The sequence below is a fragment of the Bufo bufo genome, chromosome 10 (genome assembly GCF_905171765.1).
Source record: "Bufo bufo chromosome 10, aBufBuf1.1, whole genome shotgun sequence".
NCBI classification, from domain to species: Eukaryota; Metazoa; Chordata; class Amphibia; order Anura; family Bufonidae; genus Bufo; species Bufo bufo.
Window position 1 is genome coordinate 95,385,902 of NC_053398.1, and position 22,911 is coordinate 95,408,812.

General features: G+C 45.8%; 1 protein-coding gene across 2 annotated transcripts in view; it reads right to left on the minus strand.

The window, feature by feature from the left end:
- Positions 1–9,815, minus strand: part of SPTBN2 (spectrin beta, non-erythrocytic 2) — a 264,500-nt gene extending 254,685 nt beyond the window's left edge. The window contains exon 1 of one of the 2 annotated variants that reach the window (XM_040410084.1): positions 9,727–9,815. The gene's annotated coding sequence lies outside the window, so the exon portion shown is untranslated. The remainder of the gene's footprint in view (positions 1–9,726) is intronic. The other variant, XM_040410082.1, reaches the window with a different exon arrangement.
- Positions 9,816–22,911: the final 13,096 nt, after the last annotated feature.

A 22,911-nucleotide genomic window follows, 5' to 3' on the forward strand; every position in this document is an offset into this window, starting at 1 on the left:
AAAAAGCAGCTAAGTAAAGAAAAACGAGTGGCCATCATTACTTTAAGAAATGAAGGTCAGTCAGTCAGCCGAAAAATTGGGAAAACTTTGAAAGTAAGGGCTATTTGACCATGAAGGAGAGTGATGGGGTGCTGCGCCAGATGACCTGGCCTCCACAGTCACCGGACCTGAACCCAGTCGAGATGGTTTGGGGTGAGCTGGACCGCAGAGTGAAGGCAAAAGGGCCAAACAAGTGCTAAGCCTCTCTGGGAACTCCTTCAAGACTGTTGGAAGACCATTTCAGGGGACTACCTCTTGAAGCTCATCAAGAGAATGCCAAGAGTGTGCAAAGCAGTAATCAAAGCAAAAGGTGGCTACTTTGAAGAACCTAGAATATGACATATTTTCAGTTGTTTCACACTTGTTTGTTATGTATATAATTCCACATGTGTTAATTCATAGTTTTGATGCCTTCATAGTCATGAAAATAAAGAAAACTCTTTGAATGAGAAGGTGTGTCCAAACTTTTGGTCTGTACTGTATATATTTAGCTGGCTGAATCTCAGCCTGAATTAGTGGGAGGGGCGAAGGGCTTCAAAAACACTGCCACTCAGTCGACGGGGTGCGCAATTTTTTTGATGCTGGCTGCTTCCGGTTCGTGGTCAGCGGCACCTCAGGACTAAGGCAGGCAGCGTGACGGCTTCCCCACTCACCTTCTTTCTGCGCGGGCTCCGGTAAGTGCACGAGCGGCCGGGGTCCTTGCCTCGGCTACCAGTCTCCTCCCGGCGTCTTCATGACCGTGGCAGGCAGCAAGCGGTTTCTCCGAGGCTTGCGCTCGCGGTCTCACCGGGGGGGCGGGGCAAGCTCGCACCCGTGCATGGAGGTAGGATGGTCGGCTTTTGGTCACATCACAGGCCTCAGCGCGCGGCCCCTTCCTCCGTGCCAGTATCCGCGTGAGGTCAAGAGGGTGACAGCTTGTCCCGTCGGCGTGGTTTGGTACACATGCCTGCGTCTTTTGCGGACGGGCGTCTGGGAGGCGGCGGATGCTCAGAGTCCTGGGATGCCGCATGTATTTCGTGATGGTCGTGGGTTCTATGCTGGTAACTCTTTTCTGTTATAGATGGCTACGGGAGTCAGAGTCCCGGTCTGCCCTGGACCCTTAGGTCCCTCCGTGCAGCATCAGGCGCTGGGCGGGTTCTCGGGTACCAGGGCAGGCTTCTCCGCTCCATTGCATGTTGTTTGCGGTATGGCACCCCCCACTGGCGGAGGGCAGGTTCGAGGTCTCCTGGCTGGAAGTACCGTCCAGCTATTTTACCTGCTAAGGGGCTGAGCGGTACGTAAACTGGCAGTGGACACACTTCTCGGGGTGTCAATCGTCACGTCCTACTCATCTGCCTTCTGACCGGGGCAGGAGGTCACGAACTGCCAAAGATGCTTATGCGCAATTGCACGTCTCCTCTTATCAACTGGAAGAGAGGGGGCACGCACGCTGTGGCTTCGCTGGCAGTTCCTCATGGTTGCACCGCCATATCTAACCGCTGCCGTGGGAGGCTGTCGACGAAGGTACAGCACGCATATTATGGTCTTCTAGTTTTCACCGGTGACCCTAGGGCGGGTCCCCGGCAGTCGGGAGTTTGGCTCATGTCTCGCCCAGGTTTGTCTTCTCCCGGGTCACGCAACCCATGTCTCCTTGCTTGGTACGCCCAGGCATCATGTTCCAACACATTCTTGTCCTCACCAGGTGCGCCCTGGCTTCATGTCTCTTTCATGAGTCTTGGGTTTCCTGGTAATTCTTTCCGGTATCCTAGCCGCATGTTTCATGTCTCTCCCACGTTTGTCTCCTCCCGGGTCACGCAACCCGTGTCTCCTTGCTTGGTACGCCCAGGCACCATGTTCTAACGCATTCTTGTCCTCACCAGGTGCGCCCTGGCTTCGTGTCTCTTTCATGAGTCTTGGGTTTCCTGGTAATTCTTTCCGGTATCCTAGCCGCATGTTTCATGTCTCTCTCTCGTTTGTCTCCTTTCGGGTCACGCAACCCGTGTCTCATTGCTTGGTAAGCCCAGGCATCATCTTTTTTCCTCCACGTTCTTGTCCTCACCAGGTGCGTCCTGGCCTTTGGTTCTCATGGCTTCTATTCCTGTCTCACTTTCAGTTCAATCATGTCTATCTTGGGCTGGCCTGAAACTCAGGTTCCAGCTTTCCCGTTTCGTCCAGCTTCTGTCTTCATCTCCGCTTGTTCAATGTTTTCCACGTCTGTCCCCTTCTGGGCTCACACAGCCCGTGCCGCCTCATACGGTACATCCAGGCGCTGGGTTCTCTGCGGCATTCTGATCTTTACCAGGTATGCCCTGGTCCATGTCGGTTCGTCAGATACTCGGTCGCTTATTTCCGCTGTCAGTCTTAATTGTTTTGGTCTCGTTTTGGTGTGTTCAGGACACCCCCCGTTGCCTTCCTCCCATCTCTTTCTCACGGTTCGCCCTGCCATTCAGGGTTTTGCTCCAAACGCAGTCATGCATTCGCCTTCCTGTGTTAGTTCTTGTCGTACACCAGGCAGGATTCGGTCTCGATGTCGCCCTTCCTTTGTTCGGGCAGTTAGAAGTCTATGGTCTCATTCTTTTAGGTGCTAAGCTACCCCGTGGGTACCCTTAAAGACTCAGTCGCTGATATCCAGGTAAGTGAAAAAGGTTTGCTTTGGCATTCTTCCTCGCATAGCCAATTGCGGCAAAATCGGCCATTCCTTTCAGGTGACACTCCATTAGGCTTGGTGTGAGTAGCTACGACGTCTCCAGGTAGGTTTTTTACCTGGTCACTTCTACCATCACCGTTACCTCGGGTAGGTTGAGGGCCCTCACGTTGCTACAAAGTCGTCACTAGCCTATCCGCCTCCCCATTACACGGCTCATGCTCTTCACATCACGACAGGTCCCCCCTTTTTTCCCACTTGTATTGCTGGCAAGGCTATACCGTATTCCCTTCATTTTCAGCACATCATGTCTCACGGTTCTAATATCGAGGATGCTCTGTCAACCCTAGAATCCGCGGTGTCCAAACAAGCCAGCCATTCATCCTACAGAAGTTGGACGATTCCAAAACTGATTTCAGAATTGAACAAACGAGGGATACGACATTCGGCTTCAGCTCGCAAAGCCGAATTATATTGTCTGTTGTTTCCCAAGCCTTCCAGTGCACCTGTAGAACAAGTCTCAGTGTCCACTATCCAGTTGTCTCTGACTCAGCTGCATGCCACCATTAACAGTTTGTCCAGCTCCCTGTCCGACATCAGTGCCAGATTACAGGCAGATGAAAACAGGGGTGCGACACCTACTTCACCCGTTGCCTCCGGGCCAGGTCCTTCCACTTCTCGGCCTTCGTCCCCAGGTAGGGTTTCGAGATCGCACCATCTTTTTTTGTCCCAGAGAACATACGCAAAGACATCCTGGCGGGCAAGGATGTCAATTTAGCGGCTATCCTTATTTCGCCTGCGGCGATGGTTCTGAAATCAAAGGATGCGAGGCTCAACAAAAAACTTACTATTCCAGAATTTGTACTAGCATTCAGTTTGTATTGGGACGTCGTCTGTTCTGCACAGCCTACCAGGAGGGAGGAGCTAGATGCTTATTTATATAGGGTCACGGAGTTGGGGTATAAGTACGGAGGATTTGCTTTCTATGATTATCATAGATCATTCTCAGCAAAGGCGGCGGCCGCACTCGCCCAGTTTCAGTACATCACAAACTGGGCTCCCCTAGACATGGAGCTCTTCTGCAGGCACTTTTCAGGATTAAAAGCCCCCACTTGCACCAATTGTCAGTCATATTGCATGCTTCCGACTGGTGCCCCAGCTTAATTATCACCTCCCAGACAAAGCAACAGCCCAGCAAGTCAGGTCCCCAAAAGACAAGTCCGCTCCTGGACAAATTAGGCTGACCCTTAGCATTCCTGGGAAAAAATCTAATCTGCAATAATTACAACCTCACCTTCTGCAGCTACAATAAATGCAAAGCGCTCCATATCTGCTCCATTTGCTTCCGGGCCCATACACAATCTTCCTGATCCCAACATTCAGGGAAAAGCTCCTGACTAGCCGACATTAATCTTGCCGCCCTAGTCTCTCTTCTTAAAGATCACCACAACCCCGCATTTGTAAAATTTCTGGAATCAGGATTCACAGAAGGCTTTCATACTGGCCCTGTCATGTTGCCCCTAGTCTCATGGGAAGCACCGAACCTGGTGTCAGCCGTGGATCCCTTCAATACCTATAGAGTAAGTCCTATTGGTCTGGTCACCAAAAAAATTTCTAATAAAAAGAGGTTGATCTACGACTTGTCAGCTCCTCATGCTTCCAGTATACCAAGCCTTAATTCCTTGATACCATTAGAAGAGTATTCAATCCAATACTCTTCCTTGGACGAAGCCATCCAATTGATTTTGCAAGTAGGGGTCGGTGCGTGGTTGTCAAAAGCCGATATTTCTGACGCATTTAAGTTGCTGCCGATCCAGCCGCATTTATGGAAATTTTACGGAATCAAATGGAGGGACCAGTACTATTTTGCTACTCTGACGTTCGGGTCCAAGAGCAGTCCTTGGCTCTTTGACCAGTTTGCCCAGGCCCTCCATTGGATTCTGGTAAATCACAGCAATTGTCCCAGGGTAATTCATTACCTGGACGACTTCCTGTTGGTCGAGAGCCCCAACCACGTGCCTGACAGGTTGGAAAACTTGCTCAGCATTTTTGCAGAATTGCACGTACCAGTGGCCCCATCAAAAGTGGAGGGCCCCTCTACGGTCATCACCTTCTTGGGTATCTCCTTAGATACAAATAAGATGGAGGCCAGGCTCCCGGAAGATAAATTAGCCAGGCTCAAAACATCCATTGCCAGCCATGTAGGATCTAGGACCATGACAAAAGTCAATTTACAGTCTTTACTGGGCTCACCTAAATTCGCTACCAAAATCATGCCACAGGGTCGTTCCTTCACGTCAAGATTCCTCCAATTGTTGCCCACGGCCACGGACCAGGATTCTCTTATCCATCTGGATCGGGAAGCCCTGGCTGACTTAGCCATGTGGAAGGTGTTCTTGTCCGAGTGGAACGGTATTTCCCTTTTCGTTCCTCAATGTAAAGAGACCTTCCCGACCATATACTCCGATGCGGCCGCATCATTTGGGTTCGGTGCCATATTTGGAAGGCAGCGGTTCGCGGATTCTTGGCCGCCCCAAATATATTCGGACCTCCAGGCCATCAAATCTTCCCCCCTACTGGAGTTCTACCCCATCGTGGCTGCCGCCCAAGTTTGGGGCAGAGATTGGTGTAACATGCCAGTCTCTTTCATTACCGACAGCATCCTCACCAAAGGCAGGTCCAGTTCACCTAAAGTCATGCGCTTCATGCGCAAGCTGACATGGCTGGCCTTAAAACACAATTTCCACATCTCGTGCACCCACATTCAGGGCATCAAGAATGTAGCAGCAGATGCGTTGTCCCGCTTAAATTTCACAGTTTTCTTTCAGGTCATGCCACAAGCCGAAAAGATCGGAATCACTCCCCTGAAGTTCGAGTCGCTGATTTTGGATTAGACAGGCACATATCAGTGGCTCAGGCACTCATCCGCAAGTCTCTTTCCGCAAACTCAGCTAGAAATTATCAAGCAGGTTGGAAAGTATTCAAAGTTTTCTCTCATCTTCATCCCAGGGGCAACACGGACCAAGTCACCTTCATCATGGTTTTTCTGGCTTACTGCCACAAAGTCCGCCACCTATCATACAACACCATTAGATTGGATTTGGCAGGGGTGCAACATCATCTCATGATTAATCATCCCGGCAGCAGCTCCATTTTTTCCTCACAAGCCATAAAAGCCACGTTGCGCGGCATTCAAAAAAGCTCCACAAAATCAGAACCCGTCGGGCAGCCCATTTCCGGGGAACTATTTAGGAAAATATCTTCCTCCCTAGACAGCTACCCTTTCGGGCCACTCAAAAGCACCATTCTCAAGGCAGCCCTCTACCTAAGTTTCTGTGGCTTTCTCAGACCCGGGGAATTCACTAGCTCCTCCCCTCACCATTCAGGTCCAGTATTTAACCAGCTCGTCCACAAACAAGGTAATTTCATCTTTATATTACCCATATCTAAGACCTCGCAGGTAGGGACCCCCGGGCCAGTAGAGTATTTCCCGACTGGCAACTCATGGTGTCCGGTGGCAGTCTTTAATAAACTATTAGCCACTCTAGGTGTCCGGGCACCAGATAGCCCCTTACTTCCCGTCCCATCACGTCCGCTTTCATCCACACAGTTTGTCAAGCACATGCGTAGCCTCGCGGCAGGGCTAGGGTACAACCCCAGGGTCATTTCAGGCCATTCCTTTAGAATTGGAGCCTCCTCCACCGCTTCCAAGCACTGGGTTCCGGCTCACATCATCCGCAAGATGGGATGCTGGCACTCGTCATGCTTCTCGCGTTATATCCCGCATCCCAAAGATGAGATCACCAGAGCTTTTTCCACTCTGGTCTTGTAGGAGATGGTTTCAATAAACTAATACCTACTCTCATGCTTTTTGCCCCCTTTATTTGCCTACCCTCGTACATGGCTAAGGGCACACCACTAGCCTTTGTAGTTAGGTGAGGTAGTTAGTTCTAGCATTTCAGGGGCGTTCACCGTAGCCCGGACCACAAATTCAGTAGGCTGAATCTTAGCCTGCATTTGTGGGACGGACGAAGGGCTACTAAAACACTGCCACTCAGTCGATGGGGTGCGCGATTTTTCTGATGCCCCACCCTCCCGGCCCCTTTTTCTTAAATCAATTCTCCTCAGGGTATGTCCCCTTTATTTGCCTACCCTCGTACATGGCTAAGGGCACACCACTAGCCTTTGTAGTTAGGTGAGGTAGTTAGTTCTAGCATTTCAGGGGCGTTCACCGTAGCCCAGACCACAAATATATATATATATCAGCTTTCTGAGCAGATCTCAGTGTGGTGAAGCTATAGTACAGAGTGTGTATAATATACATATACAGTAGATATGTATAAGCCAGGACACAGCTCTAGTTGCGTTTTTGGTAGGACCGCGCTGCCTCAAAAAGTCCCAGAAGAAGATTCATCAAGTCAGAGCCATCCGAACTGATGGACATGGGTAAATATCGAAAGCCACCCGAAGCCTCCTTCACTCCTTTACGTGCTTCTGTGGAGAACCAAAGGACGCAGCAATAGTGAAGCACTGTCACCCACGGTCAAATACAAAAGGGGTTTATTATACTCACAATGTTTCAAAAGAATAAAAGCAGTGTATACAGAGATCAAATGTGAAACAGTCATTGATGGAGACAAGTAAATGATCATTTCTGAGCAGCAGATTGTACTGTCTAAATAGCACTCTGCTGCCCAGAAACAATGCAGCTGTATGAGGACGAGCAGTACACATCGCTAGTCCTCATACTCTGGAGGTGATGGCTGCATGTAAATGCGGCTCTTCCCCTCCACTAAACATGCAGCCACTTGTCGTGAAGGCACGCTTCCTTCCTGACAATTGGTGGCTGGTTGGTTGGAGTGTGTAAAATCATCATAAAAAGCTTTGCTCATTCATTGGGTGCAGGGTTGCCAACCATCCAGAAATGTCTGGACAGTCCCTAAAAATAAGCGACTTGTTTCCTGTGTCTTTAAAAAAAAAATAGGTGTGTCTGTGATTTTTTTGAGGTTGACTAGATTCATTTGGTGGTAATTATCATAATTTTGCAGGTCACAGTAAATGCTGGTAATAAGTAGAGATGGCCTTGCGGTTCGCCCAGCGGCTGTTTTGCGGCAAACTTTGCGCGTTCGCGATTCGCCGAACATGCGAACATATGGTGATGTCCGCCGGCGCCATATTCTTTTGATTTGCGCCAAACATTTTTACCCATGACACATCCATCTGGTGGGACAGGACAGCCAATTGAGATGTTTCAGCACATAGACACACCCCCACCCTATCAAAGAACCCAATCTGGCAGCTAATTTACATTCTGTGTTTTGCCAGTGTAGGGAGAGGTTGCTTTGTGGAGCAGGGACAGGCTGTTAAGGACACCAAACGCTAGCTAACAGGGCCACAAAAGGCCTGTACTGGCCTACAGTAAAATTTGTATTCAGTGACCGCCTAATGTACCTCCAGCCACATCATGACAAGTTCTTTTCTGTCAGATGAATGCCTAATTTTTGGGGCCTGTACTGGCCTACAGTAAAATTTGTATCCATGAATGCCTAATTTTTGGGGCCTGTACTGGCCTACAGTAAAATTTGTATCCAGTGACCGCCTAATGTACCTCCAGCCACATAATCACAAGTTCTTTTCTGTCAGGTGAATGCCTAATTTTTGGGGCCTGTAGCGGTCGACAGTAAAATTTTTAGCCAGTGACCGCCTAATGTACCTCCAGCCACATACATAATCACAAGTTATTTTCTGTCAGGTGAATGCCTAATTTTTGGGGCCTGTACTTCCGTGGCCTAAAATAAGTTTCACTATAAGATGCATAAAAATGGCCCCTGATTAAAATACATAATTTTAGTGGGAATTTTTTTGCCAATGATTACCCTCTGGTATGTCACTGTCCATGTTGTGGGACTATTTTTGCACTTTTAGTAAGTAATTGGTGGCTGCAAATATGACCTGAAGGCTTTTCAGGTTTGTCTGCCATTAAAGTCAATTGGGACCGCCGCAAACGCGCAGTTCGCGAACATTTGATCGAGAACGCGCGTTCGCGTACGGGAACCATCCCGGCCGATGTTCGTCCATCACTAGTAATAAGTTCTTATAAATATATTGAGTTATAGATATGTATTATTTATAACATTTATCATTCATTATGGTTTTCCAATTTGTCCATAAAAATGTTGGCTGGCCATGATTTTGATATAAGTTGTCCAGAAAAAAGAAAAATTCTTGTTGGGTGATTGGTTTCACATTTACCCAGGCCAGGTATCGGGAACAAATATTCGTACAAATGCTCATCCTGCATAGTAGTCCAACTCCTCGGCCTGTTCTTAAGACCCGTTAAGTAAACTAAGGTCACGTACTGTAGCTATTTGATCTAAATGTTATTTTGTTCATTGATTATCATTATTCTATTTCTTATTATTTAGTCAACACAAATAGAAACAAAATGTGAAAAACCCATTGAAAAATGATCCCATACTGTATAAGATGTATCCATCATGTAATTTTAGATAAGTACTGTACCTATGAGTTCAGGAAAATGCATTATTTGAATTAGGAAGACAGCAACCCAATACGAACACTAATAATATACTAGAAACATACTTCTAATGTTACGTAGTTATAGCCTTATAAATGTCACCCTAAATCACGTTTAAACATGCAACTTATGTGAACAATAGCAACACAGAAAGCAAAGGAGTAAATTGTGGGAAAATCAATAAAACCACTACTGCAAACAGTTTTGAGTTCGAGTCCTAAATGTAATTTGAAAAACATCTCTTAAAAAGTGTTGAGAAATACGGATATCTTCCAACCCTCCAATCAAAGATAACCAAAAGTAAATATGTAGGAGTCTCATAAACTAACCCAGGCATCCTCAAACTACGGCCCTCCAGCTGTTGCAAAACTACAACTCCCAGCATGCCCGAACAGCCTACAGGTATCAGCCTACAGCAGGGCATTGTGGGAGTTGTAGTTTTACAACAGCTGGAGGGCCGCAGTTTGAGGATGCCTGAACTAACCAATAGACTGAAGGATGGGGATGCACTCTGATCAGTACTCACCAACACAGTATAAGCGTATCAGTCCTAACAATTTTCTGGCAATTTTAGTATCTTGACAAGAGATAGATCAGGAGACAGTGCTCATGCTGCCAAGCCATAGAAAATGAAAAGTGTACACAGGGAGTATACTATAATAACCGAGTATTAAACTTCAGCAGTAAAACCATGATTCACCCATAATTCCCTTATAGGCCATAATAAGAACTTCCCCACACCCTCCCAGCCCTTATGTGCAGGCACAAGCATGTCTGTCTTCTTAGTCGCCAGGCTCCTACAGCCTGTCTACGGGCCTCTATGCTGGAAGTTGTGAACTTCATTCCATCGTAGAACAGATTCCTGATATACAGTATACACATAGCCCTTATATTTCATGTATCTGGAATGCATTTGCTACAGCTATGGTACATTATACACGTATGCATTATATTATTATTATCTATTATTAAAGCGCCATTCATTCCATAGCGCTGTACATATGAGAAGAGGTATACATACATAATACAGACAATTGCACTAATCATAAACAAGACGAGTTACAAACTGGTACAGAAGGAGAGAGGGCCCTGCCTCTGAGGGCTTACAATCTACATGATTATATACAACTGTTCACGGATTAGAACTATAGTTGGCATTTAGATGTATACGATAACTTGTCTTCTGGCATTCCGCTAATGTTTCCGATCACTTGGAATGTACACATTACAGTAAAATATTACCATATCTAAATAACAATCATACCTTTCTGAAACTATGTTTAAACACACAGTGGCGATAAGAATGTGAAATATTGTGTTTGTTCATGGCTAGGTAATATAAATACGGTAACTACAGCAGCTTCACTGCTGGTAGATTGTGAGCTGTAGTAATATCGTTAGCCAACTGCAACTACTGTTAACGCTCCAGCCCCATTCACTATAAGGGGGGCAGTCCAGAGGTCTGGATGCAGCACGGCAAACAAGCTGAGAGGTGGCGGGACACCCCGCTGACGCCACTCAAGGGCAGATTGGCCATGGACCACAGAAGGAAATTTTCCGGTGGGCTGATGCCCAGGGGGCCACTTAATCCCTCTTCTTGGCTGTCAGCAAAGTACATAAAGATCTGATGCTTAGCATTAAATTTTGCTAGGAGCATCAGGCACTTATGCACCTTGCCAGTGGCCACAGGTGCCCTCCTGAATTCAATTATATTGCCGTCCTCAGGACGATGATATAGCTTCATACTGTGGTGCGGGCGGCAGTATTTTGTGCTGCACAGTGGTATTTGGTTTCCCAGAAGCTGTATTTTGTGCACTGTGGTATTTGGTTCTGCTGATGTGGTATTTTGTCCTGCATTATGGTATTGCTGGCCCCGCCTACTTGTGTCAGTTTAGATCCGCCCACAACATGAGGTCACTTATTTTTTTCCCAGGGCCACTTTAAGTTCCCAGTCCTCTCCTGCTTACCCAGCATTGCCTAAAAAGAAAATAGCCACACACCTCCACCTCGTTGACCATGTAGTTCAAAAATGTCTGACCTTGACTGTTTAGGTCAGTTTCACATGTAACAACTAGCAATATGTTTCGTAGCTTTTTTTGCCATTTCTTTTTTAGGCTAAAATGCTGCAGTCAGATATTTAAAAAATACATTTTCCCTGATGTGCTTATAAGTAATTCATAAATAAACAAGAATAAAAACTAATTAATGTTGAATAAAAAAATAATAAGATGAAGGCCCTTTACACAGGCTGATAATCATCTGAAAGAACATTTGCACGCTGCGATCAAGTGACAACCGAGACAACGCTTGATTGTGGTTCATGGCATCTTTTATGTAATGTTTGTCGGCAGCACATCTCCCTATATATATATATATATATATATATATATACATACATACATACACACTCACCTAAAGAATTATTAGGAACACCATACTAATACGGTGTTGGACCCCCTTTTGCCTTCAGAACTGCCTTAATTCTACGTGGCATTGATTCAACAAGGTGCTGATAGCATTCTTTAGAAATGTTGGCCCATATTGATAGGATAGCATCTTGCAGTTGATGGAGATTTGAGGGATGCACATCCAGGGCACGAAGCTCCCGTTCCACCACATCCCAAAGATGCTCTATTGGGTTGAGATCTGGTGACTGTGGGGATTCGAGCTTTGTGACATGGTGCATTATCCTGCTGGAAGTAGCCATCAGAGGATGGGTACATGTTCTTATTCTGTTTACGCCAAATTCGGACTCTACCATTTGAATGTCTCAACAGAAATCGAGACTCATCAGACCAGGCAACATTTTTCCAGTCTTCAACAGTCCAATTTTGGTGAGCTCGTGCAAATTGTAGCCTCTTTTTCCTATTTGTAGTGGAGATGAGTGGTACCCGGTGGGGTCTTCTGCTGTTGTAGCCCATCCGCCTCAAGGTTGTGCGTGTTGTTGCTTCACAAATGCTTTGCTGCATACCTCGGTTGTAACGAGTGGTTATTTCAGTCAACGATGCTCTTCTATCAGCTTGAATCAGTCGGCCCATTCTCCTATGACCTCTAGCATCCACAAGGCATTTTTGCTCACAGGACTGCCACATACTGGATGTTTTTCCCTTTTCACACCATTCTTTGTAAACCCTAGAAATGGTTGTGAGTGAAAATCCCAGTAACTGAGCAGATTGTGAAATACTCAGACCGGCCCGTCTGGCACCAACAACCATGCCACGCTCAAAATTGCTTAAATCACCTTTCTTTCCCATTCTGACATTCAGTTTGGAGTTCAGGAGATTGTCTTGACCAGGACCACCCCCCTAAATGCATTGAAGCAACTGCCATCTGATTGGTTGACTAGATAATTGCATTAATGAGAAATAGAACAGGTGTTCCTAATAATTCTTTAGGTGAGTGTATATATATATAATAAATTGTGATGTGCTACCAACAATCCCTATGAGGGGAGGGGCTTGATTGAACAATCGCAAGCATGAGAAATGTAATGATCATTTGTTCATACCCCCTTCTGGTAATTGCCAAGTGAAAATTGCCAAGTGTAAATGACCTCCTATGTTGTTGGTTAGTGCTCAGGTTCCTTGTACAAAAAAAGAGCAAGGATTTAACAAAGTAAAAAAATCTTAATTAATTTTTATTAATTATAAATCACATGAACATTACAGGTGAGACTCAAAAGGGACAGAACATGGAGACTGGGCCACAAAAGGGCTCTGCAATGTGGAGAATCACAATGGGGGATAATGTGACCATATACAGCAGGTAACAGACAATTAACAGAAGCTGTGAATATTGGAGTAGTTGCGGGTGCAATTGCTGTCCCCTAGTGTTGAACAACTACCTAGCTCTTATTCACAGCGTCCCAGCAATGGATGTTGTAGGGTGTAATTGGACAGTGCAATACTACTCAAAGATGGCATATAACAATAACTGTAAATCACTAGTCCCACCCTAATCCAGATACCATGTTACCTACCCATGTTGCTGCTGAAAAATGGTGACACGGTTCCCCCACTGCTTCGACCTCAGTAGTGCTCAGGTTCCTACTGTTTGACAGCAAGCACATTGATAAATTTTACAATAGTACTTAACACAAAGCTAGAGCGCTGCTCGATAAAATCAGCACAGAAACCTCAGTCCTTTTATTTTAAACAATCATTTTCCCCCGTAAATAATTAGCACCTAATATACATATATGTTCATAAAAGCAAATGTATGTTAATTTTTTTTAATCAATAAAGTTTCTATTGAGAGATGATTTTGCAATTTAGGTAGTTATACAGTTATAAACATTAAAGAAATAAAGAAAAGGTTCCATGCAAAAATACATACTGCTTTGACAGACTGAGGGTATTGCAGTTATCATAAGCAGTATATGTTAATCAAATGCAATATACAGTAGTCATATGCAGTGTACAGTAGACAGTGATCTTGTGCAGAAAAAACTGTTACAAACAGCTAGCTAGTTTCCCCAAAGTTTTCAATTATAGGAGACAGTAAGGGAGCGGATCAGCATACGAGCTAGACAGCCATAATAGCCATGTGTTGTGCATTGCTATCCTGTGTTTCAGCGAGTATGCAAAAATGAATTCACCCCCCTGTCATTGATCACCCCCCTATAAGGCTCCATTCAGACGTCCGTATGTGTTTTGCGGATCCGATCCATGTATCCGTGGATCTGTAAAAAACATACGGATGTCTGAATGGAGCCTTACAGGGGGGTGATCAATGACAGGGGGGTGATCACCCCATATAGACTCCCTGATCACCCCCCTGTCATTGATCACCCCCTTGTAAGGCTCCATTCAGACGTCCGTATGTTTTTTACGGATCCACGGATACATGGATCGGATCCGCAAAACACATACGGACATCTGAATGGCGCCTTATAGGGGGGTGATCAATGACAGGGGGGTGATCACCCCATATAGACTCCTTGATCACCCCCCTGTCATTGATCACCCCCCTGTAAGGCTCCATTCAGACGTCCATATGTGTTTTGCGGATCCGATCCATGTATCCGTGGATCTGTAAAAAACATACGGACGTCTGAATGGAGCCTTACAGGGGGGTGATCAATGACAGGGGGGTGATCAATGACAGGGGGGTGATCAATGAGTCTATATGGGGTGATCACAAGTTAGCGGAAAATGATGATTTGATTTTTTTGAAATGATTTTCACTAACTTGTGACAAAAAATAAAAACTTCCATGAACTCACTATGCCCATCACGAAATACCTTGGGGTGTCTTCTTTCCAAAATGGGGTCACTTGTGGGGTAGTTATACTGCCCTGGCATTTTAGGGGCCCGAATGCGTGAGAAGTGGTTTGAAATCAAAATCTGTAAAAAAATGGCCGGTGAAATCCGAAAGGTGCTCTTTGGAATGTGGGCCCCTTTGCCCACCTAGGCTGCAAAAAAGTGTCACACATCTGGTATCACCGTACTCAGGAGAAGTTGGGCAATGTGTTTTGGGGTGTCTTTTTACATATACCCATGCTGGGTGAGAGAAATATCTTGGCAAAAGACAACTTTTCCCATTTTTTTATACAAAGTTGGCATTTGACCGAGATATTTATCTCACCCAGCATGGGTATATGTAAAATGACACCCCAAAACACATTGCCCAACTTCTCCTGAGTACGGCAATACCAGATGTGTGACACTTTTTTGCAGCCTAGGTGGGCAAAGGGGCCCACATTCCAAAGTGCACCTTTCGGATTTCACCGGCCATTTTTTTTTTACAGATTTTGATTTCAAACTACTTCTCACGCATTCGGGCCCCTAAAATGCCAGGGCAGTATAACTACCCCACAAGTGACCCCATTTTGGAAAGAAGACACCCCCAGGTATTTCGTGATGGGCATAGTGAGTTCATGGAAGTTTTTATTTTTTTGTCACAAGTTAGTGGAATATGAGACTTTGTAAGAAAAAAAATCATCATTTTCCGCTAACTTGTGACAAAAAAAAAAAATTCTAGGAACTCGCCATGCCCCTCACGGAATACCTTGGGGTGTCTTCTTTCCAAAATGGGGTCATTTGTGGGGTGTTTGTACTGTCTGGCCATTGTAGAACCTCAGGAAACATGACAGGTGCTCAGAAAGTCAGAGCTGCTTCAAAAAGCGGAAATTCACATTTTTGTACCAGTTTGTAAACGCTATAACTTTTACCCAAACCATTTTTTTTTTACCCAAACTTTTTTTTTAATCAAAGACATGTAGAACAATAAATTTAGAGAAAAATTTATATATGGATGTCATTTTTTTTTGCAAAATTTTACAACTGAAAGTGAAAAATGTCATTTTTTGGCAAAAAAATCGTTAAATTTCGATTAATAACAAAAAAAGTCAAAATGTCAGCAGCAATGAAATACCACCAAATGAAAGCTCTATTAGTGAGAAGAAAAGGAGGTAAAATTCATTTGGGTGGTAAGTTGCATGACCGAACAATAAACGGTGAAAGTAGTGTAGTGCAGAAGTGTAAAAAGTGGCCTGGTCATTAAGGGTGTTTAAGCTAAGGGGGCTGAAGTGGTTAAGGGAAACCATGTCAGTTAGTGAGCTTGTTAGTTCTACCCCTAAGTATCTAATTGATTCAGTGGCCCAATGTAACGGGGTTCCGAAGGTGCACTCGGTCCCCCATTAGCCGCAGACCTGCTGCTTAGCTTCGGGAACGAGGATCTGTGTTTTACCTCGTTCCCAGGGTGGCTTTACTAGCTGGGTGGCTCCCTGCTCCTAAATCTGCCTTGAGCGCCGAGCTGATCACTCGGTGCTCGACTGGTTGGTCTGTCGGTCATGTGACGCTGGCCACGTCACATGACCCTGACTCCCCACTATAAATACAGGCAGCCTGCTGGCCACAGGTTGCCTGTTAATTTAGGTTCCACCTGTGATTTGGTCTTTCCTGGCGTACTTACCTCCTGCTGAATTCCTGACGATCCTCTGCCTGCTCCTTGTGTACTTTGCTGCTCTCCTGGTATTCTGACCCCGGCCTCCTCCTGACGATCCTCTGCTGACTCCTTTGGTACTTCACGTCTCTCCTGGTATTTATGACCCCGGCTTCTCCTGACAATTCTCTGCTTGCTCCATTTGTACTTTGTAGCTTTCCTGGTATTGACTCGGTCCGTTCATGTCCTGTTGTTTGTCTGTCTGTCATCCCTGCACTTATTCCAAGTTAGGGATTGCCATCCAGTTGTCCCCTGTCATTAGGACTCGCGAGGCAAGTAGGCAGGGCCAGGGGTAAGGGTGGAGCGCAGTGGTCACTTCCCTCCCCCTGTGTGTGTGTGTGTGTACGCGACCGTTACACCCAATTAAAAGAATGACGCTCGCTAATTTCACGCTTCAAGCATTCTGGTACATTAATGGGAAGTACATTAGTCTTACTAATATTTAGCTTGTAATATGATACCAGGGAGTATTGGTGAAGTATCTCATTAACTGCCTTTAGTGAAGTTAGGGAAAGCGTTAGGATAACGTCGTCAGCGTATAATCCAATACAATGCGAACATTTTCTCTCCATAATCCCTGAAATTTGATTAGTTACGTATCTTTTCTGCCAATGGATCCATTACCAACGCAAAGATCAGGGGCGATAATGGGCACCCCTGTCTAGTGCCATTGGTGATCGAGAAGGGCTCTGACAGGAACCCTGATGCCAATACGTTCGCCGATGGTGCTGAGTTTAATCCTAGAATAGCTTGCCCATTAAACCCAAATTTCCTAAGGGTCTGGTCCAGGAACCCCCAATGCACTCTATTAAACGCTTTTTCAGCGTCTAAGGAGACAAAGATCGTGTGGGTCCTGGACCATTCCGCAATCTGGATTAAGTTGATCATTTTTCTGGTGCCGTCCCTACATTGCCTTCCTGGCACAAAACCTACCTGATCAGGGTTTATCAGGGCAGGTAACACAATATTGAGGCGGGAGGCTAAAATTTTAGCAAATAACTTGAGGTCAGCATTCAACAGAGAAATTGGTCTGAAATTCTCAGGGGCATTAGGAGTTTTCCCAGGTTTGGGTAAAGTAACCACTGTGGCCACTAACATTTCAGGAGGGATGTTCCCAGAGGTCAGAATTCCATTGTATAACTTAGTTAAGTGAGGAAGTAACGTGGGGTGAAATGCTTTATAATATTCTGCTGGAAAGCCGTCCGTTCCAGGTGCCTTGTTAGATGGAGTAGTTTTGATGGTAGTGAGAAGTTCTTTGGTGGTGATTGGCCTGATTAATATGCTTAAATCGTCTGAAGACACTTTGGGGTGAGTGAGGGAACCCAGATATGCCGAAATGACCTCCGCAGAGGGTTGAGTAGTGTTATCGTCAAGCCGTAAATTGTATAAGGAGGAGTAGTATGATGCAAAGGCGTTGGCTATTTCTTGAGGATGAGTAAACACTTTGTTATCATGTTTTAGACTAGTTATTCTAGCTGCAACCTTCCTGCTTTTTAGTCTATGTGCCAATAATGCACCCGCTATGTCGCCTGCGTGATAAAAATTTGTCTGCAATCGCTTCATACCCAGTTCTTGGCGATATAAGAGTAAGGATCTCAGTGCAGATCTACATTCTTGGAGGGAGGCTAACGTTAGGGGGTTATTAAGTAGCTTGTGATTTTTTTCTGCAGTCTGTAGACGGGATAGGGCGTCTTGCATTGCTTTGTTCCTACATCTATTCATTCTCACAGCTGACTGTAACAGAATCCCTCTCATAAATGCTTTGTGTGTAAGCCATAGTGTGTTAACATTGGTGTCAGGTAAATCATTAAAGTGCAGAAATTCTTGCAGTTTTGCCGAAAACCCTTTAACTCTTTCAGGACATTTGAGAAGATAAGTGTTCATTCTCCATTGTGGGCGTGGAAGGTTAGGTAGATCATCTTCAATGACAATGCTCACCGGTGCGTGGTCTGACCACGTCGCTCCCCCAATGTCGGATCTCAGGACCCTATGCAAAAGGTTTTTTGAGACTAGTATATAATCAATACGAGACTGAGATAGGTGCGCTGTCGACATGAACGTGTAATCCCATTCATCACTATGTTGATAGCTCCAGATATCATGAAAGGCAGACTCATGGAGAGTTGTTTGCAGCTCTACACGGCGACTCCCATGAACAGATTTGCAGTCTAAATCTGAGTTAACCGGGATATTAAAGTCTCCTCTCACTATAACCTCGCCCACAGCTATTTTTTCCACTTTGTTAAACAGCCTTCTGCAGAGGGCCACTTGTCCGACATTGGGGTGTATACAGACACAAGCGTGAAAGGTTTACCATCTAGTGTACATAGCAAAATAACATATCCCCCTGCTGAATCTGTTATACAATCATTTAGGGAAAAGGTGATCGTTGATTTTATACCAATGAATACCCCTGCTTTCCTCTTTTTCCTTGTATGAGAGTGGTGTATTACAGGAAAATTCTTATGTGTACATCTATAAGCATCCTTTTCCAACAGGTGTGATTCTTGTATGAAAACCACATCACATTTAGATTTAAGGGCTTCTGACCATAATTGGGTGCGCCTGTATGTAGAATTTAACCCGCGGACATTAAGTGAGAGAATCTTTATCCCCATTTTCTATAGATATAATCGCCCTGTGATACGTATTGCCGCACTACAATGTAGTAGCCCTTAAAAACTAAACTGTACATTACACTTAGCACATTCATAGTATTTGCTGGAACCAACTTAAAAAGAAAACTAAACACAGTGAAAAGGAAAATTAAAGCTGAACACAATAAGGTCATCATGGCGTAACAAGCCTGACCAAAAAATTAGCGGTCAAAGGACCAAAGAAAGTCCGATTGGGACAAAGAACAAAAGCTCCCTGCTACGGACCAACACTATTGACTGCAGTCAATTAGCTACTCCCGACTGATAACAGACTCACGTATCAGGCAGTGTCCCAGTCTGGAGGAATCTTGTCTGGACGCGGAGCCATTTCTTTCGCTCGATGAGATTCTTCAGCGATGAGACCCCATTCAATCAGACGACGAGACGCCTCTTGTGGTGAGTTGAGGACCTGCAGGGCTCCATTATGGGTGACCAGTAACTTTACTGGGAAACCCCAGCGGTACTTTATCTGTTGCTGCCTTAACGCAGTTGTAATCGAAGCAAACTCTTTCCTTTTAACAAGCGTTTCTGCGGAGAGATCTGTGAAGACTGCTATATCCTTAAACGCCTCCGATGGGGTTGGATTTTGCCTCAGGACCCTCAGGAATGCCTCTTTGATGTTGTAGAAGTGGATCCATCGCGTGGTAGGGATGCGTCTAGCCCCTTAGGTTTAGGCACTCTGTGGATGCGGTCAATTATCAAGTCCCTTTCTGTGGACTCAGGTAGCGCTGTTTTAATAAGCTGTTGGAGGAGTGGTTCCAGCTCTCCTGCTTCTACAGACTCTGGGATCCCTCGGATTCTGACGTTGTTACGTCTATGTCTGTCTTCCAGGTCATGTAGTTTAGCTGTTATTTTAGCAAGGTCTTCCTCCATAGCCTCATGGGCATCAATGAGAGTGTTATGAGAGGTGGCGAACTCGGCCATCTTAACCTCCAAGTGAGATGTGCGCTCTCCAATACCTTGGATTTCCCTCCGGAGGTCCCTCAAAAGACCCAGCATGTCCTCTTTCATAGAGGCCCGCAGATCGTCCAGCATAGATCGCCACTGAGGAAGGGGACAGCGTCTCCCCGAAACGCGTTTGGTGAAAATCCTGGCAATAACCCTGGACTAGATACCCCGAATATTATTTGGAGTAAAGTGCACTTTCCCACGAAGAGAAGGATTTCCTCAATACGTATTAGAAAGGATCTAACACGTCATCCCGCGAGCGCTCGGAAGTAAGTAGCCGCATACCTCACACAGGAACATCACGTGGGAAGCAGCGGTGAGAAACACGAGGAACGCCAATACCGCAGCCGGGACGCCGGCATATAGAGCGGAAAGAGAGACTAAATTACCAGTCCCATCAAATAGAGCGCAGGCGGAGGTAAGCCCACACCTGTGGGGAAACATACAGGAGGTATAATACCCTTCTATGAAAAGGTCAACCTGTCTAGCAACCTGTATTATAAACTACAGTGTACCTGTGTGCAATAGTATAAAGCGATCGTGCTGTCACCCCTCCAGTAAGGGCTAATTCTGCTGGCAATTACAAACAGTAGAACATCTGTTTGCAACAGTGTAAAGTTATTGCAGACATAGATACATCGCTTTACTGAAAGTGGATTACCCGGCTATTTGTTTGCAACAGTTGTTTCGGAGATAGATACATTATTTTACTGAGAGCACTGATTACCCGGCTATTTTGAAGTCCGTTGATACGGGACATTTTATATTAATCAGTTGCTGTCTGCGGGAATAGTACATGGAAATTTGTTATTTTAAGAGGAATACAATTTAGGCCTCATGGACACAACCGTTTTTTTTGCAGTCCGCAAAAAAAGTCGTTTTGGTGTCCGCCTGGCCGTGCAAGTCAATGTGGACGGATCCGTTTGACGTTGACACAATATGGTGCAATTGCAAACGGATCCGTCCCCATTGACTTTCAATGTAAAGTCAGGAGTTAATATACCATAGGATCGGAGTTTTCTCCAATCCGATGGTATATTTTAACTTGAAGCGTCCCCATCACCATGGGAACGCCTCTATGTTAGAATATACCATCGGATTTGAGTTACATCGTGAAAACTCATATCCGACAGTATATTTTAACACAGAGGCGTTCCCATGGTGATAGGGACGCTTCAAGTTAGAATATACTACGAACTGTGTACATGACTGCCCCCTGCTGCCTGGCAGCACCCGATCTCTTACAGGGGGCTGTGATCAGCACAATTAACCCTTCAGGTGCCGCACCTGAAGGGGTTAATTGTGCGTATCATAGCCCCCTGTAAGAGATCAGGGGCTGCCAGGCAGCAGGGGGCAGACCCCCCTCCCTCCCCAGTTTGAAAATCATTGGTGGCCAGTGTGCAGCCCCCCCCGCCCCCCCCCTCTCTCCCTCTATTGTATTATCATTGGTGGCCAGTGTGCGGCCTCCCCTCTTCCCACCCCCATCATTGGTGGCAGCGGAGAGTTCCGATCGGAGTCCCAGTTTAATCGCTGGGGCTCCGATCGGTAACCATGGCAACCAGGACGCTACTGCTGTCCTGGTTGCCATGGTTACTTAGCAATATTAGAAGCATCATACTTACCTGCTGCGATGTCTTTGACCGGCCGGGAGCTCCTCCTACTGGTAAGTGACAGATCATTAAGCAATGCACCGCACAGACCTGTCACTTACCAGTAGGAGGAGCTCCCGGCCGGTCACAGACAGCGCAGCAGGTAAGTATGATGCTTCTAATATTGCTAAGTAACCATGGCAACCAGGACTGCAGTAGCATCTTGGTTGCCATGGTTACCGATCGGAGCCCCAGCGATTAAACTGGGACTCCGATCGGAACTCTCCGCTGCCACCAATGATCGGGGGGGGGGAGAGGGGAGGCCGCACACTGGCCACCAATGATATTAATACAATAGAGGGGGGCCAGGGGGGGCGCACACTGGCCACCAATGATAATACAATAGAGGGAGGGAGGGGCCGCACACTGGCTACCAATGATAATACAATAAAGGGAGGGAGGGGGGGCTGGGGGGGCTGCACTGGCCACCAATGATATTAATACAATAGAGGGGGGGCCGCACTGGCCACCAATGATATTAATACAATAGAGAGGGGGGGCCGCACTAGCCACCAATGAAATTAAAACTGGGGAGGGAGGGGGGTCTGCCCCCTGCTGCCTGGCAGCCCCTGATCTCTTACAGGGGGCTATGATACGCACAATTAACCCCTTCAGGTGCGGCATCTGAGGGGTTAATTGTGCGTATCACAGCCCCCTGTAAGAGATCGGGTGCTGCCAGGCAGCAGGGGGCAGTCATGTACACAGTTCGTAGTATATTCTAACTATAAGCATCCCCATCACTATGGGAACGCATCTGTGTTAGAATATACTGTCGGATTTGAGTTTTCACGAAGTGAAAACTCAGCTCTGAAAAAGCTTTTATGTAGACGGATCTTCGGATCCGTCTGTATGAAAGTAGCCTACGGACACAGATCACGGACACGAATGCCAATCTTGTGTGCATCCGTGTTTTTTCACGGACCCATTGACTTGAATGGGTCCGTGAACTGTTGTCCGTCAAAAAAGTAGGACAGGTCATTTTTTTTTGACGGACAGGATACACGGATCACGGAGGCGGATGACAAACGGTGCATTTTCCGAGTTTTCAACAGACCCATTGAAAGTCAATGGGTCCGCAGAAAATCACGGAAAACGGAAAACGGAACAACGGCCACACACAATGGTCGTGTGCATGAGGCCTTAGGGTGGTAGAAACCGACGGCACCATTGTCTCTCCAAGACAAGTATATATAATTGATACCTAGGACCATTACAGGTCCAACTAAGTGCCATCGGCTCCTACACCATTTTGGATATTTTTAGAATTTTTATTTCATTGATATCGTGTTTACGATTGTACTATTATTGTATTTTATTGAGACTGTACATCTGACAGGCTGATTTTTATTTCTATTTTTATTTTATTTCAATAAACCATGTTTCTATTCCATATATGAGTGCCAGTCCTATATACTATATAAATCAAACTTAGCTTTGAGGGGTGTCTCAATTTTGGACTAGAGCACCTACCCTGAGGGGACAGTGGTGAGCGGATCCCTTCTTTTTTTCATA